This window comes from Armigeres subalbatus, chromosome 1 (genome assembly GCF_024139115.2).
Source record: "Armigeres subalbatus isolate Guangzhou_Male chromosome 1, GZ_Asu_2, whole genome shotgun sequence".
NCBI lineage: Eukaryota > Metazoa > Arthropoda > Insecta > Diptera > Culicidae > Armigeres > Armigeres subalbatus.
The window spans coordinates 143286015-143301276 of record NC_085139.1 but is presented as its reverse complement, the minus strand read 5'-3'; the positions used below and the strand labels follow the sequence as shown (position 1 = coordinate 143301276).

The following is a 15262-nucleotide window of genomic DNA, read 5'->3' as shown; positions in this document are numbered from 1 at the left end:
CCCAGCTTTGGGTCGGGTTGGACTCATCTAGTGTAATCTAGTTGTTAAAATACTTGACTGCGCATATGCATAGCGCGTGCTTTTCAGACGGAAAAAATAGATATTGTATTTGCGGAAATGAAAGATAAGCGAGTGGGCAATATTCAAAACAGAACATGTATTCGATGATCAGTCATAAAATCATTTTAGCCTGTTCAGACATTTAGTATCGCTATAGCTATACATAATCATTTGAAACAGCGTACTGCATGATGAAGCACTAATCTCGCCGCCGGTTCGGTAAAAAATCGCCAATAATACAGTTTGTCAAATTGCTTTTCATTTCTTCATTTTTGATTCGATGAAGATTGAGAAAATTTATTTGAGCAGCACATCTGATCCTATCCCCAATGTCTATTTTAGAGCTGCATTCCAAACGAGTTACATCATTTTTTGGAATTAGGAGTGGTTGGTAAAGAAAAGGACCTTTTAGGCAGCATACTCCCGCCCACAACGTCCTTTTGATATTACAACCGAATTACTTGTTTTCTAGTAACATCTGTAGGTTTCTAGCGTTGTAAAAGAAACAAGTCATTTGATTTGAATGCGGCCAAGTAAATATTAGTCGATGACAACGGGGAAAGAGGCGCTTCCAAAAGAAATCAAATCAAGAAAAAACGACTTCGCCACTAAATTTGGCGCCATACGTACAACAAACACCTTCTTTCAACTGACACAATGTACGCCCAAACAGGAGCGCCAACTTGTTCTGAAAATACTTCACCCAAATAATGACCATTTTCGCGAACACATAGTATCAGCGACCTTAAAACAAGTCAACCTAAATTAGCCACAAAAGTAAATATCACAGGCAAATAGACAAGACACTAAGATAAAAAATCAAATAAATTGAAGATTTTAGATTTTTAGATTTTTGGATTTTAAGATTTTAAGATTTTAAGATTTTAAGATTTTAAGATTTTAAGATTTTAAGATTTTAAGATTTTAAGATTTTAAGATTTTAAGATTTTAAGATTTTAAGATTTTAGATTTTTAGATTTTAGATTTTAGATTTTTAGATTTTCAGATTTTAGATTTTAAGATTTTTAGATTTTAAGATTTTAAGATTTTAGATTTTTAGATTTTAGATTTGATTTCTAGATTTTAGATTTTTAGATTTTTAGATTTTTAGATTTTAGATTTTAGATTTTTAGATTTTAAGATTTTTAGATTTTAGATTTTTAGATTTTAGATTTTTAGATTTTAGATTTTAGATTTTTAGATTTTAAGATTTTAGATTTTAGATTTTTAGATTTTAGATTTTAAGATTTTTAGATTTTTAGATTTTAGATTTTTTGATTTTCAGATTTTTCGATTTTTAGATTTTAAGATTTTTAGATTTTGAATTTTTAGATTTTAGATTTTAGATTTTTAGATTTTTAGATTTTAAGATTTTAGATTTTTAGATTTTAGGTTTTTTGATTTTTAGCTTTTGGATTTTTCGATTTTTAGATTTTTTGATTTTAGATTTTAGATTTTTAGATTTTATTTTTAGATTTTAGATTTTTAGATTTTAGATTTTTAGATTTTTAGATTTTTAGATTTTTAGATTTTAGATTTTAGATTTTAGATTTTAGATTTTTAAGTTTTTAGGTTTTTAGATTTTTAAGATTTTAGGTTTTAAGATTTTAAGGTTTTTAGATTTTAAGATTTTTAAGATTTTAAGATTTTAGATTTTAAGATTTTAGATTTTTAGATTTTTGAATTTAGATTTTTAAGATTTTAGATTTTTAGATTTTAGATTTTGATTTTAAGATTTTAAGATTTTTAGATTTCTAGATTTCTAGATTTTTAGATATTAGATTTTTAGATTCTTAGATTTTTAGATTTTAGATTTTAAGATTTTAGATTTGATTTTAAGATTTTAAGATTTTAAGATTTTTAAGATTTAAGATTTTAAGATTTTAAGATTTTAAGATTTTAAGATTTTAAGATTTTAAGATTTGAAGATTTAAATATTTATTTTAAAGATTTAAAGCTTTTAAGATTTTAAGATTTTAAAATTTTAAGATTTTAAGATTTTAAGATTTTAAGATTTTAAGATTTTTAAGATTTTAAGATTTTAAGATTTTAAGATTTTAAGATTTTTGATTTTAAAGATTTTAAGATTTTAAGATTTTTAGATTTTGAATTTTAGATTTTAAGATTTTGAATTTTAGATTTTAAGATTTTGATTTTAAGATTTTAAATTTTAAGATTTTAAGATTTTAAGATTTTAAGATTTTAAGATTTTAAGATTTTTGAATTTTAAGATTTTAGATTTTAAGATTTTAAGATTTTAAGATTTTAAGATTTTAGAATTTTAAGATTTTTAGATTTTTAAGATTTTAAGATTTTAAGATTTTGAATTTTAAGATTTTTAGATTTTAATTTTAAGATTTTAAGATTTTAAGATTTTTAAGATTTTAAGATTTTGAATTTTAGATTTTTAGATTTTTAGATTTTGAATTTTTAGATTTTTAAGATTTTAAGATTTTAGATTTTAAGATTTTAGATTTTTAGATTTTTAGATTTTAGATTTTAAGATTTTTTAGATTTTTAGATTTTTAGATTTTTAGATTTTTAGATTTTTAGATTTTTTGATTTTAGATTTTGAATTTTTAGATTTTAGATTTTTAGATTTTTAGATTTTTAGATTTTTAGATTTTAGATTTTTAGATTTTTTAGATTTTTAGATTTTTAGATTTTTAGATTTTGAATTTTAGATTTTAGATTTTTTAGATTTTAGATTTTTAGATTTTTAGATTTTGAATTTTAGATTTTTAGATTTTTAGATTTTTAGATTTTTAGATTTTTAGATTTTTAGATTTTTGATTTTGATTTTAGATTTTAGATTTTTTAGATTTTTAGATTTTTAGATTTTTAGATTTTTAGATTTTTAGATTTTTAGATATTTTTGATTTTTAGATTTTCAATTTTTTAGATTTTTAGATTTTTAAATTTTAAGATTTTTAGATTTTCAGATTTTTAGATTTTTAGATTTGTAGATTTTTAGATTTTTAGATTTTTAGATTTCTAGGTTTTTAGATTTTTAGATTTTTGGATTTTTAGATTTTTAGATTTTTAGGTTTTTGAATTTTTAGTTTTTTTTTAGATTTATAGATTTTTAAATTTTAGATTTGATTTTTAGATTTTTAGATTTTCTAATTTTTAGATTTTTAGATTTTTAGATTTTTGAATTTTTAGATTTTTAGATTTTTAGATTTTTAGATTTTAAGATTTTTAGATTTTATATTTTTAGATTTTGATTTTTTAGATTTTAGATTTTTAGATTTTAGATTTTTAGATTTTTAGAATTTTTAGATTTTTAGATTTTTAGATTTTTAGATTTTTAGATTTTGAATTTTTAGATTTTAGATTCTTAAATTTTTAGATTTTTGAATTTTAGATTTTTAGATTTTTAGATTATTAGATTTTTAGATTTTTAAATTCTTTGATTTTAGATTTTTAGATTTTAGATTTTAGATTTTGGATTTTTAGATTTTAGATTTTTAGATTTTAGATTTTTAGATTTTTTAGATTTTCAGATTTTTAGATTTTGGATTTTTAGATCTTTAGATTTTTAGATTTTTATTACTTTAGATTTTTAGATTTTAGATTTTAGATTTTTAGATTTTTTGATTTTTGTTTTTGATTTTTAGATCTTAAGATTTTTAGATTTTTGAATTTTTAGATTTTAGATTTTTAGATTTTTAAATTTTTCGATTTTTAGATTTTTTGAATTTTAGATTTTTGATTTTGATTTTAGATTTTTAGATTTTAGATTTTAGATTTTTAGATTTTTGAATTTTTTAGATTTTGAATTTTAGATTTTTAGAATTTTAGATTTTTAGATTTTTAGATTTTTAGATTTTAGATTTTAAATTTTTGAATTTTTTAGATTTTTAATTTTAGATTTTAGATTTTTAGATTTTTAGATTTTTTAGATTTTTTGATTTTACATTTTTAGATTTTTAGATATTTGAATTTTTAGATTTTTAGATTTTCAGATTTTTAGATTTTCAGATTTTTAGATTTTAACATTTTTAAACATTTAGATTTTAACAATTTAAAATTTTTAGATTTTGAGATTTTTTTAGATCTTTAGATTTTAACAATTTTAGATCTTCAGATTTTTAAATTTCTAGATTTTTTGATTTTTGGAATTTTAGATTTTAACATTTTTAGATTTTAGATTTTTAAATTTTCAGATTTTTAGGTTTTTAGAATTTAAGATTTAATATTTTTGGATCTCTTGATTTTAGATTTTTAGATTTTTAGATTCTTAGATTTTTGAACTTTTAGATTTTTAGATTTTAGATTTTAGATTTTTAGATTATTGAATTTTTAGATTTTTAAATTCTTTGATTTTAGATTTTAGATTTTTAGATTTTTAGATTTTTAGATTTTTAGATTTTTAGATTTTTAGATTTTTAGATTTTTAGATTTTTAGATTTTTAGATTTTTTAATTTTTTGATTTTTTGATTTTTTGATTTTTTGATTTTTAGATTTTTAGATTTTTAATTTTTAGATTTTTAGATTTTTAGGTTTTTAAATTTTTGAATTTTTTGATTTTTTGATTTTTTGATTTTTAGATTTTTGGATTTTTAGATTTTTAGATTTTAAGATTTTTAGATTTTTAGATTTTTAGATTTTTGGATTTTTGGATTTTTGAATTCTTAAATTTTTAGATTTCTAAATTTTTAGATTTTTAGATTATTAGATTTTTAGATTTTTAAATTCTTTGATCTTTAGATTTTTAGATTTTTAGATTTTTAGATTTTTAGATTTTTAGATTTTTAGATTTTTAGATTTTTAGATTTTTAGATTTTTAGATTTTTAGATTTTTAGATTTTTAGATTTTTAGATTTTTAGATTTTTAGATTTTTAGATTTTTAGATTTTGAATTTTTAGATTTTTAGATTTTTAGATTTTAGATTTTAGATTTTTAGATTTTAGATTTTTGAATTTTTAGATTTTTTAGATTTTTAGATTTTTAGATTTTAGATTTTTGGATTTTTAGATTTTGAATTCTTAAATTTTAGATTTTTAGAATTTTTAGATTTTTAGATTATTAGATTCTTAGATTTTTAAATTCTTTGATTTTTGAATTTTAGATTTCTAGATTTTTGGAATTTTTAGATTTTAGATTTTTAGATTTTTAGATTTTAGATTTTTAGATTTTTGAATTTTTAGATTTTTAGAATTTTTAGATTTTAGAATTTTTAGATTTTAAGATTTTAGATTTTTTAGATTTTAGATTTTTAGAATTTTTAGATTTTTAGATTTTTGGATCTTTAGATTTTTAGATTTTGAATTTTTAAGATTTTTAGATTTTTAGATTTTTAGATTTTTAGATTTTGGATTTTTGGATTTTTGAATTCTTAAATTTTTAATTTTTAGATTTTTAAACTTTTGGATTTTTAAATTTTTGGATTTTCAGATTTTTAGATTTTTAGAAATGTTGATTTTTGGATTCTTAGATTATTAGATAAAATTTTTAGATTTTTAATTTTTTAGATTTTTGAATCTTTAGATTTTTAGATTTTTAGATTTTTAGATTTTTAGATTTTTAGATTTTTAGATTTTTAGATTTCTAGATTTCTAGATTTTTAGATTATTAAATTTTAAGATTTTTAGATTTTTAGATTTTTAGATTTTTAGATTTTTAGATTTTTAGATTATTAGATTTTTAGATTTTTGGATTTTTGGATTTTTGAATTCTTAAATTTTTAGATTTTTAGATTTTTAGATTTTTAGATTTTTAGATTATTAGATTTTTAGATTTTTAAATTCTTTGATTTTTAGATTTTTAGATTTTTAGATTTTTAGATTTTTAGATTTTTGGATTTTTAGATTTTTAGATTTTTAGATTTTTAGATTTTTAGATTTTTAGATTTTTAGATTTTTGGATTTTTGGATTTTTGAATTCTTAAATTTTTAGATTTTTAGATTTTTAGATTTTTAGATTTTTAGATTTTTAGATTTTTAGATTCTTTGATTTTTCGATTTTTTAATTTTAGATTTTAGATTTTAATTTTTGGATTTTTAGATTTTTAGATTTTTGAATTTTTAGATTTTGAATTTTTAGATTTTAGATTTTAGATTTTTAATTTTTTGATTTTTAGATTTTTAGATTTTAATTTTTGAATTTTGAGATTTTTTTAGATTTTTAGATTTTTAGATTTTTGGATTTTTAGATTTTAGATTTTTAGATTTTTATTTTAATTTTTAGATTTTTAAATTTTTGATTTTAGATTTTTAGATTTTTTAGATTTTTAGATTTTAGAATTTTAGATTTTTAGATTTTAGATTTTTAGATTTTTAATTTTTTAGATTTTTAGATTTTAGATTTTAGATTTTTTTAATTTTTAGATTTTTGATTTTAGATTTTAGATTTTTAAATTTTTTAGATTTTTAGATTTTAGATTTTTTAGATTTTTAGATTTTTGAATTTTTAGATTTTTAGAATTTTTGAATTTTTAGATTTTAGATTTTAGATTTTTAGATTTTTGAATTTTTGATTTTTAGATTTTTGAATTTTGATTTTAGATTTTTAGATTTTTAATTTTTTAATTTTAGATTTTTTAGATTTTTAGATTTTTAGATTTTTGATTTTTAGATTTTAGATTTTTTTAGATTTTAGATTTTTAGATTTTGATTTTAGATTTTTAGATTTTGATTTTAGAATTTTGAATTTTAGATTTTAGATTTTTAGATTTTAGATTTTTAGATTTTTAGATTTTAGATTTTAGATTTTAGATTTTTGATTTTTAGATTTTAGATTTTTAGATTTTTAGATTTTTAGATTTTTAAATTTTTAAATTTTTAGATTTTTAGATTTTTAGATTTTTAGATTTTTTGATTTTTAGATTTTTAGATTTTTAGATTTTTAGATTTTTAGATTTTTAGATTTTTAGATTTTTAGATTCTTAGATTTTAGATTCAAGATTTTAGATTCTAGATTTTTAGATTTTTAGGTTTTTTGATTTTTAGATTCTTAGATTTTTAGATTTTTAGATTTTTAGATTTTTAGATTTTTAGATTTTTAGATTTTTCGATTTTTAGATTTTAGATTTTGATTTTTGAATTTTTAGATTTTTAGATTTTTTTAATTTTTAGATTTTTAGATTTTAGAATTTTTAGATTTTGAATTTTTAGTTTTTAGATTTTTAGATTTTTAGATTTTTAGAATTTTGAATTTTTAGATTTTTAGATTTTAGATTTTTAGATTTTTAGATTTTTGAATTTTAGATTTTTAGATTTTAGATTTTTAGATTTTGAATTTTTAATTTTTAGATTTTAGATTTTTAGATTTTAGATTTTTAGATTTTTAGATTTTAGATTTTTGATTTTTAGATTTTTGAATTTTGAATTTTTAGATTTTAGATTTTTAGATTTTAGAATTTTAGATTTTTAGATTTTAGATTTTTAGATTTTTAGATTTTTAGATTTTAGATTTTAGATTTTAGATTTTTAGATTTTAGAATTTTTAGATTTTTAGATTTTAGATTTTTGAATTTTAGATTTTTAGATTTTTTAGATTTTTAGATTTTAGATTTTTAGATTTTTAGATTTTTAGAGTTTAATAAATTTAGATTTTTAAATTTTAAGATTTTTAGATTTTTAAATTTTAGATTTTAAGATTTTTGGATTTATTGATTTTTTAGATTTTAGAATTTTTAGATTTTAGATTTTAATTTTGAATTTTTAGATTTTAGAATTTTAGATTTTTAGATTTTTAGAATTTTTAGATTTTTAGATTTTTAGATTTTTAGATTTTTTTTAGATTTTAGAATTTTAGATTTTGATTTTTAGATTTTAGATTTTAGATTTTTAGATTTTAGATTTTTAGATTTTGATTTTAGATTTTTAGATTTTGATTTTTAGATTTTTAGATTTTAGATTTTTAGATTTTTTAAATTTTAGATTTTAGATTTTAGATTTTTAGATTTTTAGATTTTTTAAATTTTAATTTTTTAGATTTTTAGATTTTTAGATTTTTAGATTTTTAGATTTTTGGGTTTTTAGATTTTTAGATTTTAAATTTTAGATTTTAGATTTTAGATTTTAGATTTTTGATTTTAGATTTTTAGATTTTTAGATTTTAGATTTTTAGATTTTTAGATTTTTAGATTTTTAGATTTTTAGATTTTTAGATTTTTAGATTTTTAGATTTTTAGATTTTTAGATTTTTAGATTTTTAGATTTTTAGATTTTTAGATTTTTAGATTTTTAGATTTTTAGATTTTTAGATTTTTAGATTTTAGATTTTAGATTTTTAGATTTTTAGATTTTAGATTTTTAGATTTTTAGATTTTTAGATTTTTAGATTTTTAGATTTTTTAGATTTTAGATTTTTAGATATTTAGATTTTTAGATTTTTAGATTTTTAGATTTTTAGATTTTTAGATTTTTAGATTTTTAGATTTTTAGATTTTTAGATTTTTAGATTTTTAGATTTTTAGATTTTTAGATTTTTAGATTTTTAGATTTTTAGATTTTTAGATTTTTAGATTTTTAGATTTTCAGATGATAATGATGAAATAAACTTTTATGAATCTGTTAGGAAAAAAACATTTTTGGTCAAATTTGTGCTTTAGAGGAAATTCACTTTAGATACCTTGCAATGTGCCAGATGTGGTCAACTTTTATTAGCTTTTTGCGCATAGAAGTGAGCAGAGCACCATGCTGTCACTGCATTTAATTCGTTCGATTTTGTTTTACACATATAGGTACTCACAGATATGCACAAATTGCAATTAAGTCGAAATCTGGCAATTTGCCTTCCTTGTCATTTATTAAATCTTCATTCATGGGGGAGCGTAGAAGCGTGCTGCACTGCGATTCAATAATAAACTAAGAATAACACTTGAAAGTGCATTTGTTTTCTACATTGTCCTATCACGCGAAGTCAAGATAGGCGCGTGAAATTCTTTGTATAGGTCAAAGTAATTTGATCCCTCAATCACAGTCTCCACGATTGCTGATGCCTTCCCTCTTACCGTTTGTTTACATTCAGTGAATCCAAGGCCAAAGTACCGGTCTGGGAACTTGATGCCGGATATGTTATTAAATTCCTATATTGTGTTACTTGCATTCTGTCACCCGCCTACGTGTACATCATACGAATCTGAGCCTGAATACACTGAAGTGTAGATAGCCATCTCAGCTTTTCATGAGGTAAGGTGCTGCGCAGTTTATGTGTTAGTTTATTTGCATACCTGTCTCGGCATTTTACGGCTTCTCAAAATAGTCGCTTCTTTCTTATATGTTAGGATTACTTTATTTTTAGAAAGCTGGTCGTGAACAACTTGCGATACAAATAAATTATCTTCATGCCTTTCTTGTACGCAAAAGCTTTAGGAGCACTCTAAAACGAACTTTTGAAAAAAGGCTCAGAGCCCCATAGGATTACATACCAAACGAGACAGCTCGAAGATTGTCAACGATATGTCAGTTTGTTGGTGAGCTATATTGTTCGTATGTTAAATTATCATAATATACATAACAATTCGTGTTTTCTATTGTAAAACTGAAACTTAAAACAGGCTCTATAGAATGGGACCGCAGTTCTGGTCATCAAAAGGAAAATAGTTTTTCTAATTTATTTAGATAATTCATTTTTTGTTATTGTTTTTTGTTAAAAAAAACTGCAAATAACTAAGTGAAGTGAACATAACTAGACATATTATAAAATTGTAATCAATAAAACAAGGTGATTTTATATTACTTTTCACATCGATATAGTATACTCAAAAAGTACAGAGAAATTTTATAAACAGGAGACCCTTCATATGTTGTTACCCTATTCAAATTTTCAACGAACATTTATCCACGTCCTACCCACCTCAATCAGTTTATTTTTACAATGCTCAACATTTATAGAAAATTGCGTTGTATCTGGCCACTTTCACCGATGAACTACACCCGATTTATGATTATTGCTGTCTAGCAGGTAGTTTCTACAACTGTTGTTTTGTTCCGTCGTAGTGGGTGTTTAAAATAGCTATGTGCATCGTACCGGCAAGTTGTAAATAGCTCAACGATTGGTTAGCCAGCTCATTCATTCATGCAAGCTACTGAAAATATCAAAGACTTGCTACTTTGAACCTGACCTGGGGAAGGCAAATCCCTAGAGTTCAATGAATTTCTATTTCAAGCATATAATACTACGCTTTCTAGTTGTACTTTTACTGTATTAGTTATCACAGACAACAGAAGTAGATTTTTTTACATCGCTTTTGTTAGGGCAAAATTTAGTTATTAACTTACATAGATATTCCTACGGTTTTCAATAATTTTTGTCATGCAAATGGCACAATTACTATTCCAATTAATTGCATATTATTCGGCACCTTGGCCGTACGAAAATCATTTTTTTTATAGGAGACTCGAAGACCCAAAGTATCATATACCAATCGACTCAACTCGATGAACTGAACAAATGTCTTCCCATCTGTGTTTGAGTTTGTATTGTTTTTAGTGAGAATTGCGAAACCTTATTGAGAACAAAGATTTTACTACACAATTATTTTCCTGGTTGTTTAAAAAAAAACAATTCGATCTAGTCTCAAAATTCTTGAAGCTTCGAATAACTTCTTCAGATGTCAATTAAATTCAGAATTTTCAATAAGCTTCTATCGCTTGAGCATCTAACAGATCATTTTTTTAATACAAAGCAGATATAAAAAGATATAAAAAGTGACAACTAAGGAAGAGGTTGAAAATTGTTAATTTTCTTGTGACGTATCTAGTGGATCCTTCCATATTACTACACATTTCCAGCATAATAAAGTTGCAATTAGCTTCAATCGTTCTTCTACCTTTGTATTCTTGTCACATCTAGCTCCAATATGCTTGTAATATAAACTAACGAAAATCATGTGTGATGATGAGCCTATATTATTTTGACGTTCCTCGAATGATGTGCCCCTATCATCAAAACCACATGCTTTCCTATAAATGTGAATATAATTGACGTACGAATGCGCTGATAAGGCAGTGGTCGCCAAAACACGTCGCAGTAGATTTGCGCCAACCAGATTTAATAAACATTTATTAATTTCCATATAATTGTTTCGGGGGTGCAATCAACGACTACAGACGAATACCAATTTGGGGATAGAGCATTTTATGCTTATAGAAATGGAAAACAAATGAGCTTTTACGAAATTGCAACTGGTTCACGATGAAATCATAATAGTTATTGCATGTAGTCGGGTTCCTATGTGATTTTGATAGTAAAATAAATGTATTTGTTCTTACATGTACAAATGTACATTCTTAATTACTGAGATAAAAGTTTTCGATTCGAATAGTGATGCTGCTATAAGTAATTTGTTCCTTAAATTCTGTGGTTTGGTTGAGCAAAATCCCGATAATATAAGGAATGATTAACGGATATTCAAAAAACAAATTATCTATCTGCCTGAATGTATAATTAAAATACAAATCTTATTTTTGAATAAATTATTATTATTGCTTTTCTAGCGGAATTATCTTTGTATTATTAGTTTCTTTATTGTTGTGATTAATTCGCCATCAAATTGTTTAAGTCATCATATACTTTTGATAATTAAAATCGTATACAATTGATGTTTTATAAATTATTTTTATGAAACCTATGTTTTATTTTGTTGCATTCTGTCTCAATCAAAATGTAGAGCCAAATCTCATATATGCATTCATAACCATAGCTATTAGAAGGGTGTTTGACACGCCATACTCTATCACTTGAACGAATGATGATCACTAGTCACATAGTAACATGTGTGAGGTATGAATTACTGCACGAGGCAGTTACTTTTACTTTATTCAACTAGCGTTCCATGCATCGTTAGTTGCGGAGGTGATAACTACTCGTTATGAACTTTCATTGCATTGCGTCAATTGAGGTTTGTTCTCGTCAAAGAGGTGAGCGAAACCCCATCTATGGAATAACCGCGCCGCATTCTGCTGTTCCTGTTTTTAAAATTAAAATACAGTAATTATGGTTATTTTTAACTGATGAACAAATATGAAAAATGATTGGTATACGAAATAATACAACCAAAATTAAACTTCTGCACTTTTCACCCAAGCTTCTACGACATGCCGTACATTCACATTACAGCTACATATTGCACAATCTGATGACCACACCTGCACCCAGAGGATTCATAATACGTTGAAGACCGATACAGAGCTAACGACAATTATGTGGTGACCATGTCATCGTGTCATACCTGGAAACGAAAATGCCGATAACAACCTCTACCGCGTCGCGGTCGCTCTACCGCGTCTGAGAACTGAGGACATACCCAACTGTGTGAACTATGACATCTGCAACAATCACAACTCAGTTGAACACCTTCTGTGGTTTTGCCAGATACTGTGGCATTTGTGAACCCGATATGGTTAATGATAACTTGTTCATTTGTTCATTTATTCAAATAGTCCAACGGACAATAAATGTCTAAATGAATAAAATTAAATGAATTGGACCAATTGAAAACGGCCAGCGGTATGGAAAAAAAATCGAGTCACCGATAGCAAAACACGTCAACTGGGTAAGTGAAAGTCAAACATGTCGAAGAAGTAGTTGAAGCGCCGGTTGATAGATCGAATTGCCTCGTGTAGTGCATAGTTGCTAGTCTGTAGTTCTATATTCATAACAGGCGCTGACGAAGCGGTCTTTCAGGAGCTTACACATGTAACTGCGGCAATAGTGTTGGACAATCGATGTAGCCCGTAAGCAGCTTTTCAGCAAACAAAGCTTACTAATCAAACGACAGCTTTCCTGATCGATATGGCCTGGAAAGGGCACAAAAAACAGCAAATTTTCGTTATTGATGCTAATTCTTTTATCTCTTATATCAATCAAGTCCATATAAAGTTTAGCTTTTCAACTTATGGCTTCTGCCTTACGTGGTTCCAATTTCAAGGAATAAGTGACATGATCTGTAGCATAGTGGATCACAAAACTCGTCGACAGTTTCAAAAATAAATGTAAAAATAATGTGCTGAGTACTAGAAAGCGATCGGGTAGGCCTGGTGACAACAGCAGAAAAACATCATCACTGAATATCAAGTTCGAGAATAATAGTTATTTCATGAAAATCATTGTTGTTCGCGGTTATCTACAAAAATAAAAAAAAGACTAAAATTTTTTAAAACTTTTGAGATTCTTTTTTAATTTCGCATTAGTATCGATTATTGCGTTTGTTATGATTGAAAGAAGTTTATGTCTCTCGTTTATCGTCGATCATTATCATTATCGTTCAGAGAATTCTATAATCTTTGACTGCATTACCTTCCATTAAACATAAAACAGGAATCTGTACGTATGTTTATCTGCTGAAACCGACCATTAACGTGATCGTACCAGCCATTTTTATGAATGTATGGCAATAGCTCTATTTATGAGTTGTTCCAAGAGAAACCTTTTTTTATTGTCTTTATTAAGGACACTTTCAGCCCTAGGCTGGCACGTTTCCCGAAAGAGAAACCAACTTTTTGTGAAGCTAAAATATGTCTGTGTTCTTCTTTATATGCACCCGAATAAACGACGAATAAACAGTTAAAAGTAAGAACGTAGATGTGACTCATATTTTGAACACTCAAGCACATTTCTTACTTCAGACCCAGACAACACAAGATCGTGTATGATGTCACATAAGATGCTAAAGTGGAGGCCATATAGGTACATCCCCATACAACATGTACGTATATCGCCTCCACTTTAGCATCTTATGTTGCATCATATACGATTTTGTGTTGATTGGGGAGGTCTTTATGGCACATGAATTAAAATATTTTAATTGATCCATTGTTTCCATCGGATAGCGAAAGAATAGAACTTTGGGGTAAATATATTTAATTGATTGTAACTATCAATACTCAATGATTTTATTCTGTTAAAATTTGTCTCAAATGTCGAACACGAATAATATAAATATTCTCAAAATTCTGAATGCACTAAAATGCAAAATTTCATCGATATCTCATATCTCTCAGGGGCCCTCCTTAGCCGTGCGGTAAGACGCGCAGCTACAAAGCAAAACCATGCTGAGGGTGGCTGGGTTCGATTCCCGGTGCCGGTTTAGGCAATTTTCGGATTGGAAATTGTCTCGACTTCCCTGGGCATAAAAGTATCATCGTGCTAGCCTCATGATATACGAATGCAAAAATGGTAACCTGGCTTAGAAACCTCGCAGTTAATAACTGTGGAAGTGCTTAATGAACACTAAGATGCGAGGCGGCTCTGTCCCAGTGTGGGGATGTAATGCCAATAAGAAGAAGATCTCATTGCTCTACAGTTATCATGTCCTTGAATTGTACACCTGCCGATAAAGTTCGTTCATTTATGCAATAGTAACAAAATATTCCAGGTAAAGCTACATGTGACGAATGTTCGGAATATGAGTCTGTTGGGATTTGAGTCAAGAAGGTAGGTATACGAGAAAGGCACAAAACATGCAGACATGATCAAAATAAAGCAACTTCTGAATAAGTTCGCCAGTATGGATGCATCGATGTGCACTCTCGTGTGTTGTGTGTACTCGTTGGCTATTTTTTCAAATTCCTTGTGTGGAAGTCTGCCACACGGCTTTGAATTTCACGATGCCAAACTATTTCATCCTCTGCTGATTCGTAAAACCGGTTTAAGAGCGAATGATAATCTATATAAATATATGTGTTATCGTTGTGTCAGTAAACTTACGTGTTTACACACAACAGTGCCGCATATAAGTAGCATTCATTGCTAATCGATATAATATTTCGTGCATCAAACGACACTTTTGATGACAATCGCCATCATAGAAGAGTTGTCGAACAAAGTTATACCTTTATCTTTATATCCTTTTCGTAAGAAAAACTACAAAATGGCTCAGATGAAGCGTAGCACCAAATCACCAAGCGGGTGAGGCAAAACGGACCTTCTGAAAACAAACTGCAAATGGATTTACTCGTCTAGCCTGCTTCATCCGGAAGAAGCGTTTAGTGTCAACTACCAAAACAAGCAACCCGTCATGAATAAGCTCTCAAAATATAGCTTATGACCATCAAGCACCAGGTGTGATATGTAAGTAGGAGTGCTTCGCGACAGTTTGTGCATCAGTCGCTTGGTAGTGCTCCTTCAACAGAACAAATATCAACTTTACCACCGTACCGCCAAGTAATATCAACAAACCTAACCTAATAAAATACTAGATAACAACTAGAGCCAATATTTGGTTGGCCTTTTATTCATTTTATATA

At 24.7% G+C, this 15262-nt stretch overlaps 1 protein-coding gene across 2 annotated transcripts in view; it reads right to left on the bottom strand.

Moving 5' to 3' along the window:
* Window positions 1-15262, bottom strand: part of LOC134205206 (BCL2/adenovirus E1B 19 kDa protein-interacting protein 3) — a 28884-nt gene that overhangs the window by 5485 nt on the left and 8137 nt on the right. The window lies entirely within an intron of this gene.